The following is a 25,004-nucleotide window of genomic DNA, read 5'->3' as shown; positions in this document are numbered from 1 at the left end:
AAAGAAGTTTCCATCCCTAATTCCTCTGTGATTCCCACTAACCTAAACATTAAGCTGGCATTGAAGGGTGTGAATTACCCCGGCCAATCTGTTCTTTTAAATACAGCTTTTAGCAAGTTTTGAAAGGAGAAGAGCAGAACTTGCTATGCCAATAATATCGAGTCTTCTGTGGCGAAGTGGTTTTTGCATAGAAAACAAAGCGGTCAGTTGAAGAGGAATAATATCAGTACTTTGTTTAAAACTGTGTGTAAAAAGCTGTCTCTTTATCATTAACAATGAGTTGTAAAACGTGAATGGGGAGTGACAGTCTTCAAGTTTGTGAGAAGATCGCGCCCTGGTGGAATAAAGGCACGAACAGCTTACAGCACCTAGAATTACCAGGAAGTATTTAGAGTAAAACGGTGTGTAAAAGCTGCCTTTATGAAAGAGAGAAAATAAAAATATATATATAAAATAGTAAAATGGAAGGGGAGTGATAGATTTAAATTAATCGTGAAGTGGAGCGCCCCCTGTATAAAGTAAAAGTGAGAAAAGCTTACAGCACCTGGTATTCCCAGGTGGTCTCCCATCCAAGTACTAACCAGACCCTACCCTGCTTAGCTACTGAGATCAGACGAGATCGGGCGTGTTCAGGGTGGTATGGCCGTAAGCAAAAGATGCTACCAAAAACAGCCCTTTTGCATTACACGCCTCTATACATGCCAGTTGGTCCCATTGGATCCTACTCCTGGTTTTTTTTTTTTTTTTTATCTGACTCACACTGCAGCCCCACCATCCAATCGGCAACGCCGGACCCACACCAAACATTCACCAAACTACTCAGCCGGCAGCCTACCACAATTATTCCATTCTTTCCGCATCCGCACACTTCCTTCTCTTTAACTCCTTTTCACTACCGCACAGGTTAATCGCCGCACGTCACCCGCCGGCAAACATTACTCCTTTGCCTACTGCATGCAGGCTTCTCTTAACGACCCTCTGTTATCAACTCCGCTAACAGCCACAAAATCTCCGCCGCACGAAGCCCACTGGTAGCTGCTGAATCACATGCTTCCCCAAAACGTTGCGCTGTCAGAACACTGGGAGCTACACACACCAACAAGTCCATACTGCAGGCTGCAGCCAGAACAATTTTCTACATTCAAACATCGACGGCCTCTTCTCTCTAAAAATTCACCAGACCGCTTCTACCACCAGCAAAGAAGTTTCCATCCCTAATTCCTCTGTGATTCCCACTAACCTAAACATTAAGCTGGCATTGAAGGGTGTGAATTACCCCGGCCAATCTGTTCTTTTAAATACAGCTTTTAGCAAGTTTTGAAAGGAGAAGAGCAGAACTTGCTATGCCAATAATATCGAGTCTTCTGTGGCGAAGTGGTTTTTGCATAGAAAACAAAGCGGTCAGTTGAAGAGGAATAATATCAGTACTTTGTTTAAAACTGTGTGTAAAAAGCTGTCTCTTTATCATTAACAATAAGTTGTAAAACGTGAATGGGGAGTGACAGTCTTCAAGTTTGTGAGAAGATCGCGCCCTGGTGGAATAAAGGCACGAACAGCTTACAGCACCTAGAATTACCAGGAAGTATTTAGAGTAAAACGGTGTGTAAAAGCTGCCTTTATAAAGAGAGAAAATAAAAATATATATATAAAATAGTAAAATGGAAGGGGAGTGATAGATTTAAATTAATCGTGAAGTGGAGCGCCCCCTGTATAAAGTAAAAGTGAGAAAAGCTTACAGCACCTGGTATTCCCAGGTGGTCTCCCATCCAAGTACTAACCAGACCCTACCCTGCTTAGCTACTGAGATCAGACGAGATCGGGCGTGTTCAGGGTGGTATGGCCGTAAGCAAGAGATGCTACCAAAAACAGCCCTTTTGCATTACACGCCTCTATACATGCCAGTTGGTCCCATTGGATCCTACTCCTGGTTTTTTTTTTTTTTTTTATCTGACTCACACTGCAGCCCCACCATCCAATCGGCAACGCCGGACCCACACCAAACATTCACCAAACTACTCAGCCGGCAGCCTACCACAATTATTCCATTCTTTCCGCATCCGCACACTTCCTTCTCTTTAACTCCTTTTCACTACCGCACAGGTTAATCGCCGCACGTCCCCCGCCAGCAAACATTACTCCTTTGCCTACTGCATGCAGGCTTCTCTTAACGACCCTCTGTTATCAACTCCGCTAACAGCCACAAAATCTCCGCCGCACGAAGCCCACTGGTAGCTGCTGAATCACATGCTTCCCCAAAACGTTGCGCTGTCAGAACACTGGGAGCTACACACACCAACAAGTCCATACTGCAGGCTGCAGCCAGAACAATTTTCTACATTCAAACATCGACGGCCTCTTCTCTCTAAAAATTCACCAGACCGCTTCTACCACCAGCAAAGAAGTTTCCATCCCTAATTCCTCTGTGATTCCCACTAACCTAAACATTAAGCTGGCATTGAAGGGTGTGAATTACCCCGGCCAATCTGTTCTTTTAAATACAGCTTTTAGCAAGTTTTGAAAGGAGAAGAGCAGAACTTGCTATGCCAATAATATCGAGTCTTCTGTGGCGAAGTGGTTTTTGCATAGAAAACAAAGCGGTCAGTTGAAGAGGAATAATATCAGTACTTTGTTTAAAACTGTGTGTAAAAAGCTGTCTCTTTATCATTAACAATAAGTTGTAAAACGTGAATGGGGAGTGACAGTCTTCAAGTTTGTGAGAAGATCGCGCCCTGGTGGAATAAAGGCACGAACAGCTTACAGCACCTAGAATTACCAGGCAGTATTTAGAGTAAAACGGTGTGTAAAAGCTGCCTTTATGAAAGAGAGAAAATAAAAATATATATATAAAATAGTAAAATGGAAGGGGAGTGATAGATTTAAATTAATCGTGAAGTGGAGCGCCCCCTGTATAAAGTAAAAGTGAGAAAAGCTTACAGCACCTGGTATTCCCAGGTGATCTCCCATCCAAGTACTAACCAGACCCTACCCTGCTTGACTTCCGAGATCAGACAAGATCGGGTGTGTTCAGGGTGGTATGGCCGTAAGCGAGAGATGCTACCAAAAACAGCCCTTTTGCATTACACGCCTCTATACATGCCAGTTGGTCCCATTGGATCCTACTAATGTTCTTTTTTTTTTTTTTATCTGACTCACACTGCAGCCCCACCATCCAATCGGCAGCGCCGGACCCACACCAAACATTCACCAAACTACTCAGCCGGCAGCCTACCACAATTATTCCATTCTTTCCGCATCCGCACACTTCCTTCTTTTTAACTCCTTTTCACTACCGCACAGGTTAATCGCCGCACGTCCCCCGCCGGCAAACATTACTCCTTTGCCTACTGCATGCAGGCTTCTCTTAACGACCCTCTGTTATCAACTCCGCTAACAGCCACAAAATCTCCGCCGCACGAAGCCCACTGGTAGCTGCTGAATCACATGCTTCCCCAAAACGTCGCGCTGTCAGAACACTGGGAGCTACACACACCAACAAGTCCATACTGCAGGCTGCAGCCAGAACAATTTTCTACATTCAAACATCGACGGCCTCTTCTCTCTAAAAATTCTCCAGACCGCTTCTACCACCAGCAAAGAAGTTTCCATCCCTAATTCCTCTGTGATTCCCACTAACCTAAACATTAAGCTGGCATTGAAGGGTGTGAATTACCCTGGCCAATCTGTTCTTTTAAATACAGCTTTTAGCAAGTTTTGAAAGGAGAAGAGCAGAACTTGCTATGCCAATAATATCGAGTCTTCTGTGGCGAAGTGGTTTTTGCATAGAAAACAAAGCGGTCAGTTGAAGAGGAATAATATCAGTACTTTGTTTAAAACTGTGTGTAAAAAGCTGTCTCTTTATCATTAACAATGAGTTGTAAAACGTGAATGGGGAGTGACAGTCTTCAAGTTTGTGAGAAGATCGCGCCCTGGTGGAATAAAGGCACGAACAGCTTACAGCACCTAGAATTACCAGGAAGTATTTAGAGTAAAACGGTGTGTAAAAGCTGCCTTTATGAAAGAGAGAAAATAAAAATATATATATAAAATAGTAAAATGGAAGGGGAGTGATAGATTTAAATTAATCGTGAAGTGGAGCGCCCCCTGTATAAAGTAAAAGTGAGAAAAGCTTACAGCACCTGGTATTCCCAGGTGGTCTCCCATCCAAGTACTAACCAGACCCTACCCTGCTTAGCTTCTGAGATCAGACGAGATCGGGCGTGTTCAGGGTGGTATGGCCGTAAGCAAGAGATGCTACCAAAAACAGCCCTTTTGCATTACACGCCTCTATACATGCCAGTTGGTCCCATTGGATCCTACTCCTGGTTTTTTTTTTTTTTTTATCTGACTCACACTGCAGCCCCACCATCCAATCGGCAACGCCGGACCCACACCAAACATTCACCAAACTACTCAGCCGGCAGCCTACCACAATTATTCCATTCTTTCCGCATCCGCACACTTCCTTCTCTTTAACTCCTTTTCACTACCGCACAGGTTAATCGCCGCACGTCACCCGCCGGCAAACATTACTCCTTTGCCTACTGCATGCAGGCTTCTCTTAACGACCCTCTGTTATCAACTCCGCTAACAGCCACAAAATCTCCGCCGCACGAAGCCCACTGGTAGCTGCTGAATCACATGCTTCCCCAAAACGTTGCGCTGTCAGAACACTGGGAGCTACACACACCAACAAGTCCATACTGCAGGCTGCAGCCAGAACAATTTTCTACATTCAAACATCGACGGCCTCTTCTCTCTAAAAATTCACCAGACCGCTTCTACCACCAGCAAAGAAGTTTCCATCCCTAATTCCTCTGTGATTCCCACTAACCTAAACATTAAGCTGGCATTGAAGGGTGTGAATTACCCCGGCCAATCTGTTCTTTTAAATACAGCTTTTAGCAAGTTTTGAAAGGAGAAGAGCAGAACTTGCTATGCCAATAATATCGAGTCTTCTGTGGCGAAGTGGTTTTTGCATAGAAAACAAAGCGGTCAGTTGAAGAGGAATAATATCAGTACTTTGTTTAAAACTGTGTGTAAAAAGCTGTCTCTTTATCATTAACAATAAGTTGTAAAACGTGAATGGGGAGTGACAGTCTTCAAGTTTGTGAGAAGATCGCACCCTGGTGGAATAAAGGCACGAACAGCTTACAGCACCTAGAATTACCAGGAAGTATTTAGAGTAAAACGGTGTGTAAAAGCTGCCTTTATGAATGAGAGAAAAAAAATATATATATATAAAATAGTAAAATGGAAGGGGAGTGATAGATTTAAATTAATCGTGAAGTGGAGCGCCCCCTGTATAAAGTAAAAGTGAGAAAAGCTTACAGCACCTGGTATTCCCAGGTGGTCTCCCATCCAAGTACTAACCAGACCCTACCCTGCTTAGCTTCTGAGATCAGATGAGATCGGGCGTGTTCAGGGTGGTATGGCCGTAAGCAAGAGATGCTACCAAAAACAGCCCTTTTGCATTACACGCCTCTATACATGCCAGTTGGTCCCATTGGATCCTACTCCTGGTTTTTTTTTTTTTTTTATCTGACTCACACTGCAGCCCCACCATCCAATCGGCAACGCCGGACCCACACCAAACATTCACCAAACTACTCAGCCGGCAGCCTACCACAATTATTCCATTCTTTCCGCATCCGCACACTTCCTTCTCTTTAACTCCTTTTCACTACCGCACAGGTTAATCGCCGCACGTCACCCGCCGGCAAACATTACTCCTTTGCCTACTGCATGCAGGCTTCTCTTAACGACCCTCTGTTATCAACTCCGCTAACAGCCACAAAATCTCCGCCGCACGAAGCCCACTGGTAGCTGCTGAATCACATGCTTCCCCAAAACGTTGCGCTGTCAGAACACTGGGAGCTACACACACCAACAAGTCCATACTGCAGGCTGCAGCCAGAACAATTTTCTACATTCAAACATCGACGGCCTCTTCTCTCTAAAAATTCACCAGACCGCTTCTACCACCAGCAAAGAAGTTTCCATCCCTAATTCCTCTGTGATTCCCACTAACCTAAACATTAAGCTGGCATTGAAGGGTGTGAATTACCCCGGCCAATCTGTTCTTTTAAATACAGCTTTTAGCAAGTTTTGAAAGGAGAAGAGCAGAACTTGCTATGCCAATAATATCGAGTCTTCTGTGGCGAAGTGGTTTTTGCATAGAAAACAAAGCGGTCAGTTGAAGAGGAATAATATCAGTACTTTGTTTAAAACTGTGTGTAAAAAGCTGTCTCTTTATCATTAACAATAAGTTGTAAAACGTAAATGGGGAGTGACAGTCTTCAAGTTTGTGAGAAGATCGCGCCCTGGTGGAATAAAGGCACGAACAGCTTACAGCACCTAGAATTACCAGGAAGTATTTAGAGTAAAACGGTGTGTAAAAGCTGCCTTTATGAAAGAGAGAAAATAGAAATATATATATAAAATAGTAAAATGGAAGGGGAGTGATAGATTTAAATTAATCGTGAAGTGGAGCGCCCCCTGTATAAAGTAAAAGTGAGAAAAGCTTACAGCACCTGGTATTCCCAGGTGGTCTCCCATCCAAGTACTAACCAGACCCTACCCTGCTTAGCTACTGAGATCAGACGAGATCGGGCGTGTTCAGGGTGGTATGGCCGTAAGCAAGAGATGCTACCAAAAACAGCCCTTTTGCATTACACGCCTCTATACATGCCAGTTGGTCCCATTGGATCCTACTCCTGGTTTTTTTTTATTTTTTTATCTGACTCACACTGCAGCCCCACCATCCAATCGGCAACGCCGGACCCACACCAAACATTCACCAAACTACTCAGCCGGCAGCCTACCACAATTATTCCATTCTTTCCGCATCCGCACACTTCCTTCTCTTTAACTCCTTTTCACTACCGCACAGGTTAATCGCCGCACGTCCCCCGCCAGCAAACATTACTCCTTTGCCTACTGCATGCAGGCTTCTCTTAACGACCCTCTGTTATCAACTCCGCTAACAGCCACAAAATCTCCGCCGCACGAAGCCCACTGGTAGCTGCTGAATCACATGCTTCCCCAAAACGTTGCGCTGTCAGAACACTGGGAGCTACACACACCAACAAGTCCATACTGCAGGCTGCAGCCAGAACAATTTTCTACATTCAAACATCGACGGCCTCTTCTCTCTAAAAATTCACCAGACCGCTTCTACCACCAGCAAAGAAGTTTCCATCCCTAATTCCTCTGTGATTCCCACTAACCTAAACATTAAGCTGGCATTGAAGGGTGTGAATTACCCCGGCCAATCTGTTCTTTTAAATACAGCTTTTAGCAAGTTTTGAAAGGAGAAGAGCAGAACTTGCTATGCCAATAATATCGAGTCTTCTGTGGCGAAGTGGTTTTTGCATAGAAAACAAAGCGGTCAGTTGAAGAGGAATAATATCAGTACTTTGTTTAAAACTGTGTGTAAAAAGCTGTCTCTTTATCATTAACAATAAGTTGTAAAACGTGAATGGGGAGTGACAGTCTTCAAGTTTGTGAGAAGATCGCGCCCTGGTGGAATAAAGGCACGAAGAGCTTACAGCACCTAGAATTACCAGGCAGTATTTAGAGTAAAACGGTGTGTAAAAGCTGCCTTTATGAAAGAGAGAAAATAAAAATATATATATAAAATAGTAAAATGGAAGGGGAGTGATAGATTTAAATTAATCGTGAAGTGGAGCGCCCCCTGTATAAAGTAAAAGTGAGAAAAGCTTACAGCACCTGGTATTCCCAGGTGATCTCCCATCCAAGTACTAACCAGACCCTACCCTGCTTGACTTCCGAGATCAGACAAGATCGGGTGTGTTCAGGGTGGTATGGCCGTAAGCGAGAGATGCTACCAAAAACAGCCCTTTTGCATTACACGCCTCTATACATGCCAGTTGGTCCCATTGGATCCTACTAATGTTCTTTTTTTTTTTTTTATCTGACTCACACTGCAGCCCCACCATCCAATCGGCAGCGCCGGACCCACACCAAACATTCACCAAACTACTCAGCCGGCAGCCTACCACAATTATTCCATTCTTTCCGCATCCGCACACTTCCTTCTTTTTAACTCCTTTTCACTACCGCACAGGTTAATCGCCGCACGTCCCCCGCCGGCAAACATTACTCCTTTGCCTACTGCATGCAGGCTTCTCTTAACGACCCTCTGTTATCAACTCCGCTAACAGCCACAAAATCTCCGCCGCACGAAGCCCACTGGTAGCTGCTGAATCACATGCTTCCCCAAAACGTCGCGCTGTCAGAACACTGGGAGCTACACACACCAACAAGTCCATACTGCAGGCTGCAGCCAGAACAATTTTCTACATTCAAACATCGACGGCCTCTTCTCTCTAAAAATTCTCCAGACCGCTTCTACCACCAGCAAAGAAGTTTCCATCCCTAATTCCTCTGTGATTCCCACTAACCTAAACATTAAGCTGGCATTGAAGGGTGTGAATTACCCCGGCCAATCTGTTCTTTTAAATACAGCTTTTAGCAAGTTTTGAAAGGAGAAGAGCAGAACTTGCTATGCCAATAATATCGAGTCTTCTGTGGCGAAGTGGTTTTTGCATAGAAAACAAAGCGGTCAGTTGAAGAGGAATAATATCAGTACTTTGTTTAAAACTGTGTGTAAAAAGCTGTCTCTTTATCATTAACAATAAGTTGTAAAACGTGAATGGGGAGTGACAGTCTTCAAGTTTGTGAGAAGATCGCGCCCTGGTGGAATTAAGGCACGAACAGCTTATAGCACCTAGAATTACCAGGAAGTATTTAGAGTAAAACGGTGTGTAAAAGCTGCCTTTATGAAAGAGAGAAAATAAAAATATATATATAAAATAGTAAAATGGAAGGGGAGTGATAGATTTAAATTAATCGTGAAGTGGAGCGCCCCCTGTATAAAGTAAAAGTGAGAAAAGCTTACAGCACCTGGTATTCCCAGGTGGTCTCCCATCCAAGTACTAACCAGACCCTACCCTGCTTAGCTTCTGAGATCAGAAGAGATCTGGCGTGTTCAGGGTGGTATGGCCGTAAGCAAGAGATGCTGCCAAAAACAGCCCTTTTGCATTACACGCCTCTATACATGCCAGTTGGTCCCATTGGATCCTACTAATGTTCTTTTTTTTTTTTTTATCTGACTCACACTGCAGCCCCACCATCCAATCGGCAGCGCCGGACCCACACCAAACATTCACCAAACTACTCAGCCGGCAGCCTACCACAATTATTCCATTCTTTCCGCATCCGCACACTTCCTTCTTTTTAACTCCTTTTCACTACCGCACAGGTTAATCGCCGCACGTCCCCCGCCGGCAAACATTACTCCTTTGCCTACTGCATGCAGGCTTCTCTTAACGACCCTCTGTTATCAACTCCGCTAACAGCCACAAAATCTCCGCCGCACGAAGCCCACTGGTAGCTGCTGAATCACATGCTTCCCCAAAACGTCGCGCTGTCAGAACACTGGGAGCTACACACACCAACAAGTCCATACTGCAGGCTGCAGCCAGAACAATTTTCTACATTCAAACATCGACGGCCTCTTCTCTCTAAAAATTCTCCAGACCGCTTCTACCACCAGCAAAGAAGTTTCCATCCCTAATTCCTCTGTGATTCCCACTAACCTAAACATTAAGCTGGCATTGAAGGGTGTGAATTACCCTGGCCAATCTGTTCTTTTAAATACAGCTTTTAGCAAGTTTTGAAAGGAGAAGAGCAGAACTTGCTATGCCAATAATATCGAGTCTTCTGTGGCGAAGTGGTTTTTGCATAGAAAACAAAGCGGTCAGTTGAAGAGGAATAATATCAGTACTTTGTTTAAAACTGTGTGTAAAAAGCTGTCTCTTTATCATTAACAATGAGTTGTAAAACGTGAATGGGGAGTGACAGTCTTCAAGTTTGTGAGAAGATCGCGCCCTGGTGGAATAAAGGCACGAACAGCTTACAGCACCTAGAATTACCAGGAAGTATTTAGAGTAAAACGGTGTGTAAAAGCTGCCTTTATGAAAGAGAGAAAATAAAAATATATATATAAAATAGTAAAATGGAAGGGGAGTGATAGATTTAAATTAATCGTGAAGTGGAGCGCCCCCTGTATAAAGTAAAAGTGAGAAAAGCTTACAGCACCTGGTATTCCCAGGTGGTCTCCCATCCAAGTACTAACCAGACCCTACCCTGCTTAGCTTCTGAGATCAGACGAGATCGGGCGTGTTCAGGGTGGTATGGCCGTAAGCAAGAGATGCTACCAAAAACAGCCCTTTTGCATTACACGCCTCTATACATGCCAGTTGGTCCCATTGGATCCTACTCCTGGTTTTTTTTTTTTTTTTATCTGACTCACACTGCAGCCCCACCATCCAATCGGCAACGCCGGACCCACACCAAACATTCACCAAACTACTCAGCCGGCAGCCTACCACAATTATTCCATTCTTTCCGCATCCGCACACTTCCTTCTCTTTAACTCCTTTTCACTACCGCACAGGTTAATCGCCGCACGTCACCCGCCGGCAAACATTACTCCTTTGCCTACTGCATGCAGGCTTCTCTTAACGACCCTCTGTTATCAACTCCGCTAACAGCCACAAAATCTCCGCCGCACGAAGCCCACTGGTAGCTGCTGAATCACATGCTTCCCCAAAACGTTGCGCTGTCAGAACACTGGGAGCTACACACACCAACAAGTCCATACTGCAGGCTGCAGCCAGAACAATTTTCTACATTCAAACATCGACGGCCTCTTCTCTCTAAAAATTCACCAGACCGCTTCTACCACCAGCAAAGAAGTTTCCATCCCTAATTCCTCTGTGATTCCCACTAACCTAAACATTAAGCTGGCATTGAAGGGTGTGAATTACCCCGGCCAATCTGTTCTTTTAAATACAGCTTTTAGCAAGTTTTGAAAGGAGAAGAGCAGAACTTGCTATGCCAATAATATCGAGTCTTCTGTGGCGAAGTGGTTTTTGCATAGAAAACAAAGCGGTCAGTTGAAGAGGAATAATATCAGTACTTTGTTTAAAACTGTGTGTAAAAAGCTGTCTCTTTATCATTAACAATAAGTTGTAAAACGTGAATGGGGAGTGACAGTCTTCAAGTTTGTGAGAAGATCGCACCCTGGTGGAATAAAGGCACGAACAGCTTACAGCACCTAGAATTACCAGGAAGTATTTAGAGTAAAACGGTGTGTAAAAGCTGCCTTTATGAATGAGAGAAAAAAAATATATATATATAAAATAGTAAAATGGAAGGGGAGTGATAGATTTAAATTAATCGTGAAGTGGAGCGCCCCCTGTATAAAGTAAAAGTGAGAAAAGCTTACAGCACCTGGTATTCCCAGGTGGTCTCCCATCCAAGTACTAACCAGACCCTACCCTGCTTAGCTTCTGAGATCAGATGAGATCGGGCGTGTTCAGGGTGGTATGGCCGTAAGCAAGAGATGCTACCAAAAACAGCCCTTTTGCATTACACGCCTCTATACATGCCAGTTGGTCCCATTGGATCCTACTCCTGGTTTTTTTTTTTTTTTTATCTGACTCACACTGCAGCCCCACCATCCAATCGGCAACGCCGGACCCACACCAAACATTCACCAAACTACTCAGCCGGCAGCCTACCACAATTATTCCATTCTTTCCGCATCCGCACACTTCCTTCTCTTTAACTCCTTTTCACTACCGCACAGGTTAATCGCCGCACGTCACCCGCCGGCAAACATTACTCCTTTGCCTACTGCATGCAGGCTTCTCTTAACGACCCTCTGTTATCAACTCCGCTAACAGCCACAAAATCTCCGCCGCACGAAGCCCACTGGTAGCTGCTGAATCACATGCTTCCCCAAAACGTTGCGCTGTCAGAACACTGGGAGCTACACACACCAACAAGTCCATACTGCAGGCTGCAGCCAGAACAATTTTCTACATTCAAACATCGACGGCCTCTTCTCTCTAAAAATTCACCAGACCGCTTCTACCACCAGCAAAGAAGTTTCCATCCCTAATTCCTCTGTGATTCCCACTAACCTAAACATTAAGCTGGCATTGAAGGGTGTGAATTACCCCGGCCAATCTGTTCTTTTAAATACAGCTTTTAGCAAGTTTTGAAAGGAGAAGAGCAGAACTTGCTATGCCAATAATATCGAGTCTTCTGTGGCGAAGTGGTTTTTGCATAGAAAACAAAGCGGTCAGTTGAAGAGGAATAATATCAGTACTTTGTTTAAAACTGTGTGTAAAAAGCTGTCTCTTTATCATTAACAATAAGTTGTAAAACGTAAATGGGGAGTGACAGTCTTCAAGTTTGTGAGAAGATCGCGCCCTGGTGGAATAAAGGCACGAACAGCTTACAGCACCTAGAATTACCAGGAAGTATTTAGAGTAAAACGGTGTGTAAAAGCTGCCTTTATGAAAGAGAGAAAATAGAAATATATATATAAAATAGTAAAATGGAAGGGGAGTGATAGATTTAAATTAATCGTGAAGTGGAGCGCCCCCTGTATAAAGTAAAAGTGAGAAAAGCTTACAGCACCTGGTATTCCCAGGTGGTCTCCCATCCAAGTACTAACCAGACCCTACCCTGCTTAGCTACTGAGATCAGACGAGATCGGGCGTGTTCAGGGTGGTATGGCCGTAAGCAAGAGATGCTACCAAAAACAGCCCTTTTGCATTACACGCCTCTATACATGCCAGTTGGTCCCATTGGATCCTACTCCTGGTTTTTTTTTATTTTTTTATCTGACTCACACTGCAGCCCCACCATCCAATCGGCAACGCCGGACCCACACCAAACATTCACCAAACTACTCAGCCGGCAGCCTACCACAATTATTCCATTCTTTCCGCATCCGCACACTTCCTTCTCTTTAACTCCTTTTCACTACCGCACAGGTTAATCGCCGCACGTCCCCCGCCAGCAAACATTACTCCTTTGCCTACTGCATGCAGGCTTCTCTTAACGACCCTCTGTTATCAACTCCGCTAACAGCCACAAAATCTCCGCCGCACGAAGCCCACTGGTAGCTGCTGAATCACATGCTTCCCCAAAACGTTGCGCTGTCAGAACACTGGGAGCTACACACACCAACAAGTCCATACTGCAGGCTGCAGCCAGAACAATTTTCTACATTCAAACATCGACGGCCTCTTCTCTCTAAAAATTCACCAGACCGCTTCTACCACCAGCAAAGAAGTTTCCATCCCTAATTCCTCTGTGATTCCCACTAACCTAAACATTAAGCTGGCATTGAAGGGTGTGAATTACCCCGGCCAATCTGTTCTTTTAAATACAGCTTTTAGCAAGTTTTGAAAGGAGAAGAGCAGAACTTGCTATGCCAATAATATCGAGTCTTCTGTGGCGAAGTGGTTTTTGCATAGAAAACAAAGCGGTCAGTTGAAGAGGAATAATATCAGTACTTTGTTTAAAACTGTGTGTAAAAAGCTGTCTCTTTATCATTAACAATAAGTTGTAAAACGTGAATGGGGAGTGACAGTCTTCAAGTTTGTGAGAAGATCGCGCCCTGGTGGAATAAAGGCACGAAGAGCTTACAGCACCTAGAATTACCAGGCAGTATTTAGAGTAAAACGGTGTGTAAAAGCTGCCTTTATGAAAGAGAGAAAATAAAAATATATATATAAAATAGTAAAATGGAAGGGGAGTGATAGATTTAAATTAATCGTGAAGTGGAGCGCCCCCTGTATAAAGTAAAAGTGAGAAAAGCTTACAGCACCTGGTATTCCCAGGTGATCTCCCATCCAAGTACTAACCAGACCCTACCCTGCTTGACTTCCGAGATCAGACAAGATCGGGTGTGTTCAGGGTGGTATGGCCGTAAGCGAGAGATGCTACCAAAAACAGCCCTTTTGCATTACACGCCTCTATACATGCCAGTTGGTCCCATTGGATCCTACTAATGTTCTTTTTTTTTTTTTTATCTGACTCACACTGCAGCCCCACCATCCAATCGGCAGCGCCGGACCCACACCAAACATTCACCAAACTACTCAGCCGGCAGCCTACCACAATTATTCCATTCTTTCCGCATCCGCACACTTCCTTCTTTTTAACTCCTTTTCACTACCGCACAGGTTAATCGCCGCACGTCCCCCGCCGGCAAACATTACTCCTTTGCCTACTGCATGCAGGCTTCTCTTAACGACCCTCTGTTATCAACTCCGCTAACAGCCACAAAATCTCCGCCGCACGAAGCCCACTGGTAGCTGCTGAATCACATGCTTCCCCAAAACGTCGCGCTGTCAGAACACTGGGAGCTACACACACCAACAAGTCCATACTGCAGGCTGCAGCCAGAACAATTTTCTACATTCAAACATCGACGGCCTCTTCTCTCTAAAAATTCTCCAGACCGCTTCTACCACCAGCAAAGAAGTTTCCATCCCTAATTCCTCTGTGATTCCCACTAACCTAAACATTAAGCTGGCATTGAAGGGTGTGAATTACCCCGGCCAATCTGTTCTTTTAAATACAGCTTTTAGCAAGTTTTGAAAGGAGAAGAGCAGAACTTGCTATGCCAATAATATCGAGTCTTCTGTGGCGAAGTGGTTTTTGCATAGAAAACAAAGCGGTCAGTTGAAGAGGAATAATATCAGTACTTTGTTTAAAACTGTGTGTAAAAAGCTGTCTCTTTATCATTAACAATAAGTTGTAAAACGTGAATGGGGAGTGACAGTCTTCAAGTTTGTGAGAAGATCGCGCCCTGGTGGAATTAAGGCACGAACAGCTTATAGCACCTAGAATTACCAGGAAGTATTTAGAGTAAAACGGTGTGTAAAAGCTGCCTTTATGAAAGAGAGAAAATAAAAATATATATATAAAATAGTAAAATGGAAGGGGAGTGATAGATTTAAATTAATCGTGAAGTGGAGCGCCCCCTGTATAAAGTAAAAGTGAGAAAAGCTTACAGCACCTGGTATTCCCAGGTGGTCTCCCATCCAAGTACTAACCAGACCCTACCCTGCTTAGCTTCTGAGATCAGAAGAGATCTGGCGTGTTCAGGGTGGTATGGCCGTAAGCAAGAGATGCTGCCAAAAACAGCCCTTTTGCATTACACGCCTCTATACATGTCAGTTGGTCCCATTGGATCCTACTCCTGGTTTTTTTTTTTTTTTTTATCTGACTCACACTGCAGCCCCACCATCCAATCGGCAACGCCGGACCCACACCAAACATTCACCAAACTACTCAGCCGGCAGCCTACCACAATTATTCCATTCTTTCCGCATCCGCACACTTCCTTCTCTTTAACTCCTTTTCACTACCGCACAGGTTAATCGCCGCACGTCCCCCGCCCGCAAACATTACTCCTTTGCCTACTGCATGCAGGCTTCTCTTAACGACCCTCTGTTATCAACTCCGCTAACAGCCACAAAATCTCCGCCGCACGAAGCCCACTGGTAGCTGCTGAATCACATGCTTCCCCAAAACGTTGCGCTGTCAGAACACTGGGAGCTACACACACCAACAAGTCCATACTGCAGGCTGCAGCCAGAACAATTTTCTACATTCAAACATCGACGGCCTCTTCTCTCTAAAAATTCACCAGACCGCTTCTACCACCAGCAAAGAAGTTTCCATCCCTAATTCCTCTGTGATTCCCACTAACCTAAACATTAAGCTGGCATTGAAGGGTGTGAATTACCCCGGCCAATCTGTTCTTTTAAATACAGCTTTTAGCAAGTTTTGAAAGGAGAAGAGCAGAACTTGCTATGCCAATAATATCGAGTCTTCTGTGGCGAAGTGGTTTTTGCATAGAAAACAAAGCGGTCAGTTGAAGAGGAATAATATCAGTACTTTGTTTAAAACTGTGTGTAAAAAGCTGTCTCTTTATCATTAACAATAAGTTGTAAAACGTGAATGGGGAGTGACAGTCTTCAAGTTTGTGAGAAGATCGCGCCCTGGTGGAATAAAGGCACGAAGAGCTTACAGCACCTAGAATTACCAGGCAGTATTTAGAGTAAAACGGTGTGTAAAAGCTGCCTTTATGAAAGAGAGAAAATAAAAATATATATATAAAATAGTAAAATGGAAGGGGAGTGATAGATTTAAATTAATCGTGAAGTGGAGCGCCCCCTGTATAAAGTAAAAGTGAGAAAAGCTTACAGCACCTGGTATTCCCAGGTGATCTCCCATCCAAGTACTAACCAGACCCTACCCTGCTTGACTTCCGAGATCAGACAAGATCGGGTGTGTTCAGGGTGGTAGGGCCGTAAGCGAGAGATGCTACCAAAAACAGCCCTTTTGCATTACACGCCTCTATACATGCCAGTTGGTCCCATTGGATCCTACTAATGTTCTTTTTTTTTTTTTATCTGACTCACACTGCAGCCCCACCATCCAATCGGCAGCGCCGGACCCACACCAAACATTCACCAAACTACTCAGCCGGCAGCCTACCACAATTATTCCATTCTTTCCGCATCCGCACACTTCCTTCTTTTTAACTCCTTTTCACTACCGCACAGGTTAATCGCCGCACGTCCCCCGCCGGCAAACATTACTCCTTTGCCTACTGCATGCAGGCTTCTCTTAACGACCCTCTGTTATCAACTCCGCTAACAGCCACAAAATCTCCGCCGCACGAAGCCCACTGGTAGCTGCTGAATCACATGCTTCCCCAAAACGTTGCGCTGTCAGAACACTGGGAGCTACACACACCAACAAGTCCATACTGCAGGCTGCAGCCAGAACAATTTTCTACATTCAAACATCGACGGCCTCTTCTCTCTAAAAATTCACCAGACCGCTTCTACCACCAGCAAAGAAGTTTCCATCCCTAATTCCTCTGTGATTCCCACTAACCTAAACATTAAGCTGGCATTGAAGGGTGTGAATTACCCCGGCCAATCTGTTATTTTAAATACAGCTTTTAGCAAGTTTTGAAAGGAGAAGAGCAGAACTTGCTATGCCAATAATATCGAGTCTTCTGTGGCGAAGTGGTTTTTGCATAGAAAACAAAGCGGTCAGTTGAAGAGGAATAATATCAGTACTTTGTTTAAAACTGTGTGTAAAAAGCTGTCTCTTTATCATTAACAATAAGTTGTAAAACGTGAATGGGGAGTGACAGTCTTCAAGTTTGTGAGAAGATCGCGCCCTGGTGGAATAAAGGCACGAAGAGCTTACAGCACCTAGAATTACCAGGCAGTATTTAGAGTAAAACGGTGTGTAAAAGCTGCCTTTATGAAAGAGAGAAAATAAAAATATATATATAAAATAGTAAAATGGAAGGGGAGTGATAGATTTAAATTAATCGTGAAGTGGAGCGCCCCCTGTATAAAGTAAAAGTGAGAAAAGCTTACAGCACCTGGTATTCCCAGGTGGTCTCCCATCCAAGTACTAACCAGACCCTACCCTGCTTAGCTTCCGAGATCAGACGAGATCGGGCGTGTTCAGGGTGGTATGGCCATAAGCGAGAGACGCTACCAAAAACAGCCCTTTTGCATTACACGCCTCTATACATGCCAGTTGGTCCCATTGGATCCTACTCCTGGTTTTTTTTTTTTTTTTTATCTGACTCACACTGCAGCCCCACCATCCAATCGGCAACGCCGGACCCACACCAAACATTCACCAAACTACTCAGCCGGCAGCCTACCACAATTATTCCATTCTTTCCGCATCCGCACACTTCCTTCTCTTTAACTCCTTTTCACTACCGCACAGGTTAATCGCCGCACGTCCCCCGCCAGCAAACATTATTCCTTTGCCTACTGCATGCAGGCTTCTCTTAACGACCCTCTGTTATCAACTCCGCTAACAGCCACAAAATCTCCGCCGCACGAAGCCCACTGGTAGCTGCTGAATCACATGCTTCCCCAAAACGTTGCGCTGTCAGAACACTGGGAGCTACACACACCAACAAGTCCATACTGCAGGCTGCAGCCAGAACAATTTTCTACATTCAAACATCGACGGCCTCTTCTCTCTAAAAATTCACCAGACCGCTTCTACCACCAGCAAAGAAGTTTCCATCCCTAATTCCTCTGTGATTCCCACTAACCTAAACATTAAGCTGGCATTGAAGGGTGTGAATTACCCCGGCCAATCTGTTCTTTTAAATACAGCTTTTAGCAAGTTTTGAAAGGAGAAGAGCAGAACTTGCTATGCCAATAATATCGAGTCTTCTGTGGCGAAGTGGTTTTTGCATAGAAAACAAAGCGGTCAGTTGAAGAGGAATAATATCAGTACTTTGTTTAAAACTGTGTGTAAAAAGCTGTCTCTTTATCATTAACAATAAGTTGTAAAACGTGAATGGGGAGTGACAGTCTTCAAGTTTGTGAGAAGATCGCGCCCTGGTGCAATAAAGGCACGAAGAGCTTACAGCACCTAGAATTACCAGGCAGTATTTAGAGTAAAACGGTGTGTAAAAGCTGCCTTTATGAAAGAGAGAAAATAAAAATATATATATAAAATAGTAAAATGGAAGGGGAGTGATAGATTTAAATTAATCGTGAAGTGGAGCGCCCCCTGTATAAAGTAAAAGTGAGAAAAGCTTACAGCGCCTGGTATTCCCAGGTGATCTCCCATCCAAGTACTAACCAGACCCTACCCTGCTTGACTTCCGAGATCAGACAAGATCGGGTGTGTTCAGGGTGGTATGGCCGTAAGCGAGAGATGCTACCAAAAACAGCCCTTTTGCATTACACGCCTCTATACATGCCAGTTGGTCCCATTGGATCCTACTAATGTTCTTTTTTTTTTTTTATCTGACTCACACTGCAGCCCCACCATCCAATCGGCAGCGCCGGACCCACACCAAACATTCACCAAACTACTCAGCCGGCAGCCTACCACAATTATTCCATTCTTTCCGCATCCGCACACTTCCTTCTTTTTAACTCCTTTTCACTACCGCACAGGTTAATCGCCGCACGTCCCCCGCCGGCAAACATTACTCCTTTGCCTACTGCATGCAGGCTTCTCTTAACGACCCTCTGTTATCAACTCCGCTAACAGCCACAAAATCTCCGCCGCACGAAGCCCACTGGTAGCTGCTGAATCACATGCTTCCCCAAAACGTTGCGCTGTCAGAACACTGGGAGCTACACACACCAACAAGTCCATACTGCAGGCTGCAGCCAGAACAATTTTCTACATTCAAACATCGACGGCCTCTTCTCTCTAAAAATTCACCAGACCGCTTCTACCACCAGCAAAGAAGTTTCCATACCTAATTCCTCTGTGATTCCCACTAACCTAAACATTAAGCTGGCATTGAAGGGTGTGAATTACCCCGGCCAATCTGTTCTTTTAAATACAGCTTTTAGCAAGTTTTGAAAGGAGAAGAGCAGAACTTGCTATGCCAATAATATCGAGTCTTCTGTGGCGAAGTGGTTTTTGCATAGAAAACAAAGCGGTCAGTTGAAGAGGAATAATATCAGTACTTTGTTTAAAACTGTGTGTAAAAAGCTGTCTCTTTATCATTAACAATAAGTTGTAAAACGTGAATGGGGAGTGACAGTCTTCAAGTTTGTGAGAAGATCGCGCCCTGGTGGAATAAAGGCACGAAGAGCTTACAGCACCTAGAATTACCAGGCAGTATTTAGAGTAAAACGGTGTGTAAAAGCTGACTTTATGAAAGAGAGAAAATAAAAATATATATATAAAATAGTAAAATGGAAGGGGAGTGATAGATTTAAATTAATCGTGAAGTGGAGCGCCCCCTGTATAAAGTAAAAGTGAGAAAAGCTTACAGCACCTGGTATTCCCAGGTGGTCTCCCATCCAAGTACTAACCAGACCCTACCCTGCTTAGCTTCCGAGATCAGACGAGATCTGGCGTGTTCAGGGTGGTATGGCCATAAGCGAGAGACGCTACCAAAAACAGCCCTTTTGCATTACACGCCTCTATACATGCCAGTTGGTCCCATTGGATCCTACTTCTGGTTTTTTTTTTTTTTTTTATCTGACTCACACTGCAGCCCCACCATCCAATCGGCAACGCCGGACCCACACCAAACATTCACCAAACTACTCAGCCGGCAGCCTACCACAATTATTCCATTCTTTCCGCATCCGCACACTTCCTTCTCTTTAACTCCTTTTCACTACCGCACAGGTTAATCGCCGCACGTCCCCCGCCAGCAAACATTACTCCTTTGCCTACTGCATGCAGGCTTCTCTTAACGACCCTCTGTTATCAACTCCGCTAACAGCCACAAAATCTCCGCCGCGCGAAGCCCACTGGTAGCTGCTGAATCACATGCTTCCCCAAAACGTTGCGCTGTCAGAACACTGGGAGCTACACACACCAACAAGTCCATACTGCAGGCTGCAGCCAGAACAATTTTCTACATTCAAACATCGACGGCCTCTTCTCTCTAAAAATTCACCAGACCACTTCTACCACCAGCAAAGAAGTTTCCATCCCTAATTCCTCTGTGATTCCCACTAACCTAAACATTAAGCTGGCATTGAAGGGTGTGAATTACCCCGGCCAATCTGTTCTTTTAAATACAGCTTTTAGCAAGTTTTGAAAGGAGAAGAGCAGAACTTGCTATGCCAATAATATCGAGTCTTCTGTGGCGAAGTGGTTTTTGCATAGAAAACAAAGCGGTGAGTTTAAGAGGAATTATATCAGTACTTTGTTTAAAACTGTGTGTAAAAAGCTGTCTCTTTATTATTAACAATAAGTTGTAAAACGTGAATGGGGAGTGACAGTCTTCAAGTTTGTGAGAAGATCGCGCCCTGGTGGAATAAAGGCACGAACAGCTTACAGCAGCTATAATTACCAGGCAGTATTTAGAGTAAAACGTTTGTAAAAGCTGCCTTTATGAATGAGAGAAAAAAGAAATATATAAAATAGTAAAATGGAAGGGGAGTGATAGATTTAAATTAATCGAGAAGTGGAGCACCCCCTGTATAAAGCAAAAGTGAGAAAAGCTTACAGAACAGGGTAATCCCAGTAGGTCTCCCATTCAAGTACTAACCAGACAATATCCTGCTTGGCTTCTGAGATCGGACGAGATCGGGCGTGTTCAGGGTGGTATGGCCGTGAGCGAGAAAAACTACCAAAAACAGCCCTTTTGCATTACACGCCTCTATACATACCAGTTAGTCCCATTGGATCCTACTCCTGTTTTTTTTTTTTTTTTTTTATCTGACTCACACTGCAGCCCCACCATCCAATCGGCAGTGCCGGAACCACACCAAACATTCACCAAACTACTCAGCCGGCAGCCTACCACAATTATTCCATTCTTTCCGCATCCGCACACTTCCTTCTCTTTAACTCCTTTTCACTACCGCACAGGTTAATCGCCGCACGTCCCCCGCCGGCAAACATTACTCCTTTGCCTACCGCATGCAGGCTTCTCTTAATGACCTTCTGTTATCAACTCCGCTAACAGCCACAAAATCTCCGCCGCACGAAGCCCACTGGTAGCTGCTGAATCACATGCTTCCCCAAAACGTCGCGCTGTCAGAACACTGGGAGCTACACACACCAACAAGTCCATACTGCAGGCTGCAGCCAGAACAATTTTCTACATTCAAACATCGACGGCCTCTTCTCTCTAAAAATTCACCAGACCGCTTCTACCACCAGCAAAGAAGTTTCCATCCCTAATTCCTCTGTGATTCCCACTAACCTAAACATTAAGCTGGCATTGAAGGGTGTGAATTACCCCGGCCAACCTGCTCTTTTAAATACAGCTTTTAGCAAGTTTTGAAAGGAGGAGAAGAGCAGATAATATGCCAATAATATCGAGTCTTCTGTGGCGAAGTGGTTTTTGCATAGAAAACAAAGCGGTCAGTTGAAGAGGAATAATATCAGTACTTTGTTTAAAACTGTGTGTAAAAAGCTGTCTCTTTATCATTAACAATAAGTTGTAAAACGTGAATGGGGAGTGACAGTCTTCAAGTTTGTGAGAAGATCACGCCCTGGTGGAATAAAGGCACGAACAGCTTACAGCACCTAGAATTACCAGGAAGTATTTAGAGTAAAACGGTGTGTAAAAGCTGCCTTTATGAATGAGAGAAAAATATATATATATATAAAATAGTAAAATGGAAGGGGAGTGATAGATTTAAATTAATCGTGAAGTGGAGCGCCCCCTGTATAAAGTAAAAGTGAGAAAAGCTTACAGCACCTGGCATTCCCAGGTGGTCTCCCATCCAAGTACTAACCAGAACCTACCCTGCTTAACTTCCGAGATCAGACGAGATTGGGCGTGTTCAGGGTGGTATGGCCGTAAGCGAAAGATGCTACCAAAAACAGCCCTTTTGCATTACACGCGTCTATACATGCCAGTTAGTCCCATTGGATCCTACTCCTGGTTTTTTTTTTTTTTTTTATCTGACTCACACTGCAGCACCACCATCCAATCGGCAGCGCCGGACCCACACCAAACATTCACCAAACTACTCAGCCGGCAGCCTACCACAATTATTCCATTCTTTCCGCATCCGCACACTTCCTTCTTTTTAACTCCTTTTCACTACCGCACAGGTTAATCGCCGCACGTCCCCCGCCGGCAAACATTACTCCTTTGCCTACCGCATGTAGGCTTCTCTTAATGACCTTCTGCTATCAACTCCGCTAACAGCCACAAAATCTCTGCCGCAGGAAGCCCACTGGTAGCTGCTGAATCACATGCTTCCCCAAAACGTCGCGCTGTCAGAACACTGGGAGCTACACACACCAACAAGTCCATACTGCAGGCTGCAGCCAGAACAATTTTCTACATTCAAACATCGACGGCCTCTTCTCTCTAAAAATTCACCAGACCGCTTCTACCACCAGCAAAGAAGTTTCCATCCCTAATTCCTCTGTGATTCCCACTAACCTAAACATTAAGCTGGCATTGAAGGGTGTGAATTACCCCGGCCAATCTGTTCTTTTAAATACAGCTTTTAGCAAGTTTTGAAAGGAGAAGAGCAGAACTTGCTATGCCAATAATATCGAGTCTTCTGTGGCGAAGTGGTTTTTGCATAGAAAACAAAGCGGTCAGTTGAAGAGGAATAATATCAGTACTTTGTTTAAAACTGTGTGTAAAAAGCTGTCTCTTTATCATTAACAATAAGTTGTAAAACGTGAATGGGGAGTGACAGTCTTCAAGTTTGTGAGAAGATCGCACCCTGGTGGAATAAAGGCACGAACAGCTTACAGCACCTAGAATTACCAGGAAGTATTTAGAGTAAAACGGTGTGTAAAAGCTGCCTTTATGAATGAGAGAAAAAAAAAATATATATATAAAATAGTAAAATGGAAGGGGAGTGATAGATTTAAATTAATCGTGAAGTGGAGCGCCCCCTGTATAAAGTAAAAGTGAGAAAAGCTTACAGCACCTGGTATTCCCAGGAGGTCTCCCATCCAAGTACTGACCAGACCCTACCCTGCTTGGTTTCCGAGATCGCATGAGATCGCGCGTGTTCAGGGTGGTATGGCCGTAAGCGAGAGACGTGACCAAAAACAGCCCTTTTGCATTATACGCGTCTATACATGCCAGTTAGTCCCATTGGATCCTACTCCTGGTTTTTTTTTTTTTTATCTGACTCACACTGCAGCACCACCATCCAATCGGCAGCGCCGGACCCACACCAAACATTCACCAAACTACTCAGCCGGCAGCCTACCACAATTATTCCATTCTTTCCGCATCCGCACACTTCCTTCTTTTTAACTCCTTTTCACTACCGCACAGGTTAATCGCCGCACGTCACCCGCCGGCAAACATTACTCCTTTGCCTACTGCATGCAGGCTTCTCTTAACGACCCTCTGTTATCAACTCCGCTAACAGCCACAAAATCTCCGCCGCACGAAGCCCACTGGTAGCTGCTGAATCACATGCTTCCCCAAAACGTCGCGCTGTCAGAACACTGGGAGCTACACACACCAACAAGTCCATACTGCAGGCTGCAGCCAGAACAATTTTCTACATTCAAACATCGACGGCCTCTTCTCTCTAAAAATTCTCCAGACCGCTTCTACCACCAGCAAAGAAGTTTCCATCCCTAATTCCTCTGTGATTCCCACTAACCTAAACATTAAGCTGGCATTGAAGGGTGTGAATTACCCCGGCCAATCTGTTCTTTTAAATACAGCTTTTAGCAAGTTTTGAAAGGAGAAGAGCAGAACTTGCTATGCCAATAATATCGAGTCTTCTGTGGCGAAGTGGTTTTTGCATAGAAAACAAAGCGGTCAGTTGAAGAGGAATAATATCAGTACTTTGTTTAAAACTGTGTGTAAAAAGCTGTCTCTTTATCATTAACAATAAGTTGTAAAACGTGAATGGGGAGTGACAGTCTTCAAGTTTGTGAGAAGATCGCGCCCTGGTGGAATAAAGGCACGAACAGCTTACAGCACCTAGAATTACCAGGAAGTATTTAGAGTAAAACGGTGTGTAAAAGCTGCCTTTATGAAAGAGAGAAAATAAAAATATATATATAAAATAGTAAAATGGAAGGGGAGTGATAGATTTAAATTAATCGTGAAGTGGAGCGCCCCCTGTATAAAGTAAAAGTGAGAAAAGCTTACAGCACCTGGTATTCCCAGGTGGTCTCCCATCCTAGTACTAACCAGACCCTACCCTGCTTAGCTTCTGAGATCAGACGAGATCGGGCGTGTTCAGGGTGGTATGGCCGTAAGCAAGAGATGCTACCAAAAACAGCCCTTTTGCATTACACGCCTCTATACATGCCAGTTGGTCCCATTGGATCCTACTCCTGGTTTTTTTTTTTTTTTTTATCTGACTCACACTGCAGCCCCACCATCCAATCGGCAACGCCGGACCCACACCAAACATTCACCAAACTACTCAGCCGGCAGCCTACCACAATTATTCCATTCTTTCCGCATCCGCACACTTCCTTCTCTTTAACTCCTTTTCACTACCGCACAGGTTAATCGCCGCACGTCCCCCGCCAGCAAACATTACTCCTTTGCCTACTGCATGCAGGCTTCTCTTAACGACCCTCTGTTATCAACTCCGCTAACAGCCACAAAATCTCCGCCGCACGAAGCCCACTGGTAGCTGCTGAATCACATGCTTCCCCAAAACGTT

At 44.4% G+C, this 25,004-nt stretch overlaps 2 protein-coding genes and 20 non-coding genes across 22 annotated transcripts in view; 2 read left to right on the top strand and 20 right to left on the bottom strand.

Annotated features, from left to right (window-relative positions):
- The window catches only part of LOC125715120 (uncharacterized), a 1,180,389-nt gene that overhangs the window by 524,461 nt on the left and 630,924 nt on the right, over window positions 1–25,004 (top strand). The window lies entirely within an intron of this gene.
- The window catches only part of LOC125715114 (uncharacterized), a 935,270-nt gene that overhangs the window by 526,229 nt on the left and 384,037 nt on the right, over window positions 1–25,004 (top strand). The window lies entirely within an intron of this gene.
- Window positions 533–651, bottom strand: LOC125734784 (5S ribosomal RNA). The gene has a single exon (XR_007394087.1). It is a non-coding gene; the product is annotated as a 5S ribosomal RNA (ribosomal RNA).
- On the bottom strand, window positions 1,730–1,848 carry LOC125734783 (5S ribosomal RNA). Its single transcript, XR_007394086.1, has one exon. It is a non-coding gene; the product is annotated as a 5S ribosomal RNA (ribosomal RNA).
- On the bottom strand, window positions 2,928–3,046 carry LOC125734713 (5S ribosomal RNA). Its single transcript, XR_007394016.1, has one exon. It is a non-coding gene; the product is annotated as a 5S ribosomal RNA (ribosomal RNA).
- On the bottom strand, window positions 4,125–4,243 carry LOC125733903 (5S ribosomal RNA). The gene has a single exon (XR_007393235.1). It is a non-coding gene; the product is annotated as a 5S ribosomal RNA (ribosomal RNA).
- Window positions 5,322–5,440, bottom strand: LOC125733443 (5S ribosomal RNA). The gene has a single exon (XR_007392789.1). It is a non-coding gene; the product is annotated as a 5S ribosomal RNA (ribosomal RNA).
- Window positions 6,519–6,637, bottom strand: LOC125734781 (5S ribosomal RNA). The gene has a single exon (XR_007394084.1). It is a non-coding gene; the product is annotated as a 5S ribosomal RNA (ribosomal RNA).
- LOC125734712 (5S ribosomal RNA) lies at window positions 7,717–7,835 on the bottom strand. Its single transcript, XR_007394015.1, has one exon. It is a non-coding gene; the product is annotated as a 5S ribosomal RNA (ribosomal RNA).
- Window positions 8,914–9,032, bottom strand: LOC125734626 (5S ribosomal RNA). Its single transcript, XR_007393930.1, has one exon. It is a non-coding gene; the product is annotated as a 5S ribosomal RNA (ribosomal RNA).
- LOC125733902 (5S ribosomal RNA) lies at window positions 10,111–10,229 on the bottom strand. The gene has a single exon (XR_007393234.1). It is a non-coding gene; the product is annotated as a 5S ribosomal RNA (ribosomal RNA).
- On the bottom strand, window positions 11,308–11,426 carry LOC125733441 (5S ribosomal RNA). Its single transcript, XR_007392787.1, has one exon. It is a non-coding gene; the product is annotated as a 5S ribosomal RNA (ribosomal RNA).
- LOC125734780 (5S ribosomal RNA) lies at window positions 12,505–12,623 on the bottom strand. Its single transcript, XR_007394083.1, has one exon. It is a non-coding gene; the product is annotated as a 5S ribosomal RNA (ribosomal RNA).
- Window positions 13,703–13,821, bottom strand: LOC125734711 (5S ribosomal RNA). Its single transcript, XR_007394014.1, has one exon. It is a non-coding gene; the product is annotated as a 5S ribosomal RNA (ribosomal RNA).
- LOC125734624 (5S ribosomal RNA) lies at window positions 14,900–15,018 on the bottom strand. The gene has a single exon (XR_007393928.1). It is a non-coding gene; the product is annotated as a 5S ribosomal RNA (ribosomal RNA).
- LOC125736154 (5S ribosomal RNA) lies at window positions 16,098–16,216 on the bottom strand. Its single transcript, XR_007395436.1, has one exon. It is a non-coding gene; the product is annotated as a 5S ribosomal RNA (ribosomal RNA).
- Window positions 17,294–17,412, bottom strand: LOC125732535 (5S ribosomal RNA). The gene has a single exon (XR_007391912.1). It is a non-coding gene; the product is annotated as a 5S ribosomal RNA (ribosomal RNA).
- Window positions 18,492–18,610, bottom strand: LOC125735703 (5S ribosomal RNA). Its single transcript, XR_007394995.1, has one exon. It is a non-coding gene; the product is annotated as a 5S ribosomal RNA (ribosomal RNA).
- Window positions 19,688–19,806, bottom strand: LOC125734546 (5S ribosomal RNA). Its single transcript, XR_007393854.1, has one exon. It is a non-coding gene; the product is annotated as a 5S ribosomal RNA (ribosomal RNA).
- LOC125736069 (5S ribosomal RNA) lies at window positions 22,079–22,197 on the bottom strand. The gene has a single exon (XR_007395352.1). It is a non-coding gene; the product is annotated as a 5S ribosomal RNA (ribosomal RNA).
- LOC125737228 (5S ribosomal RNA) lies at window positions 23,277–23,395 on the bottom strand. Its single transcript, XR_007396495.1, has one exon. It is a non-coding gene; the product is annotated as a 5S ribosomal RNA (ribosomal RNA).
- LOC125733624 (5S ribosomal RNA) lies at window positions 24,472–24,590 on the bottom strand. The gene has a single exon (XR_007392963.1). It is a non-coding gene; the product is annotated as a 5S ribosomal RNA (ribosomal RNA).

The sequence above is a fragment of the Brienomyrus brachyistius genome, chromosome 2 (genome assembly GCF_023856365.1).
Source record: "Brienomyrus brachyistius isolate T26 chromosome 2, BBRACH_0.4, whole genome shotgun sequence".
Lineage (NCBI taxonomy): Eukaryota > Metazoa > Chordata > Actinopteri > Osteoglossiformes > Mormyridae > Brienomyrus > Brienomyrus brachyistius.
The sequence above is the reverse complement of the archived record's forward strand: the minus strand, read 5'-3'. Positions and strand labels throughout refer to the sequence as shown.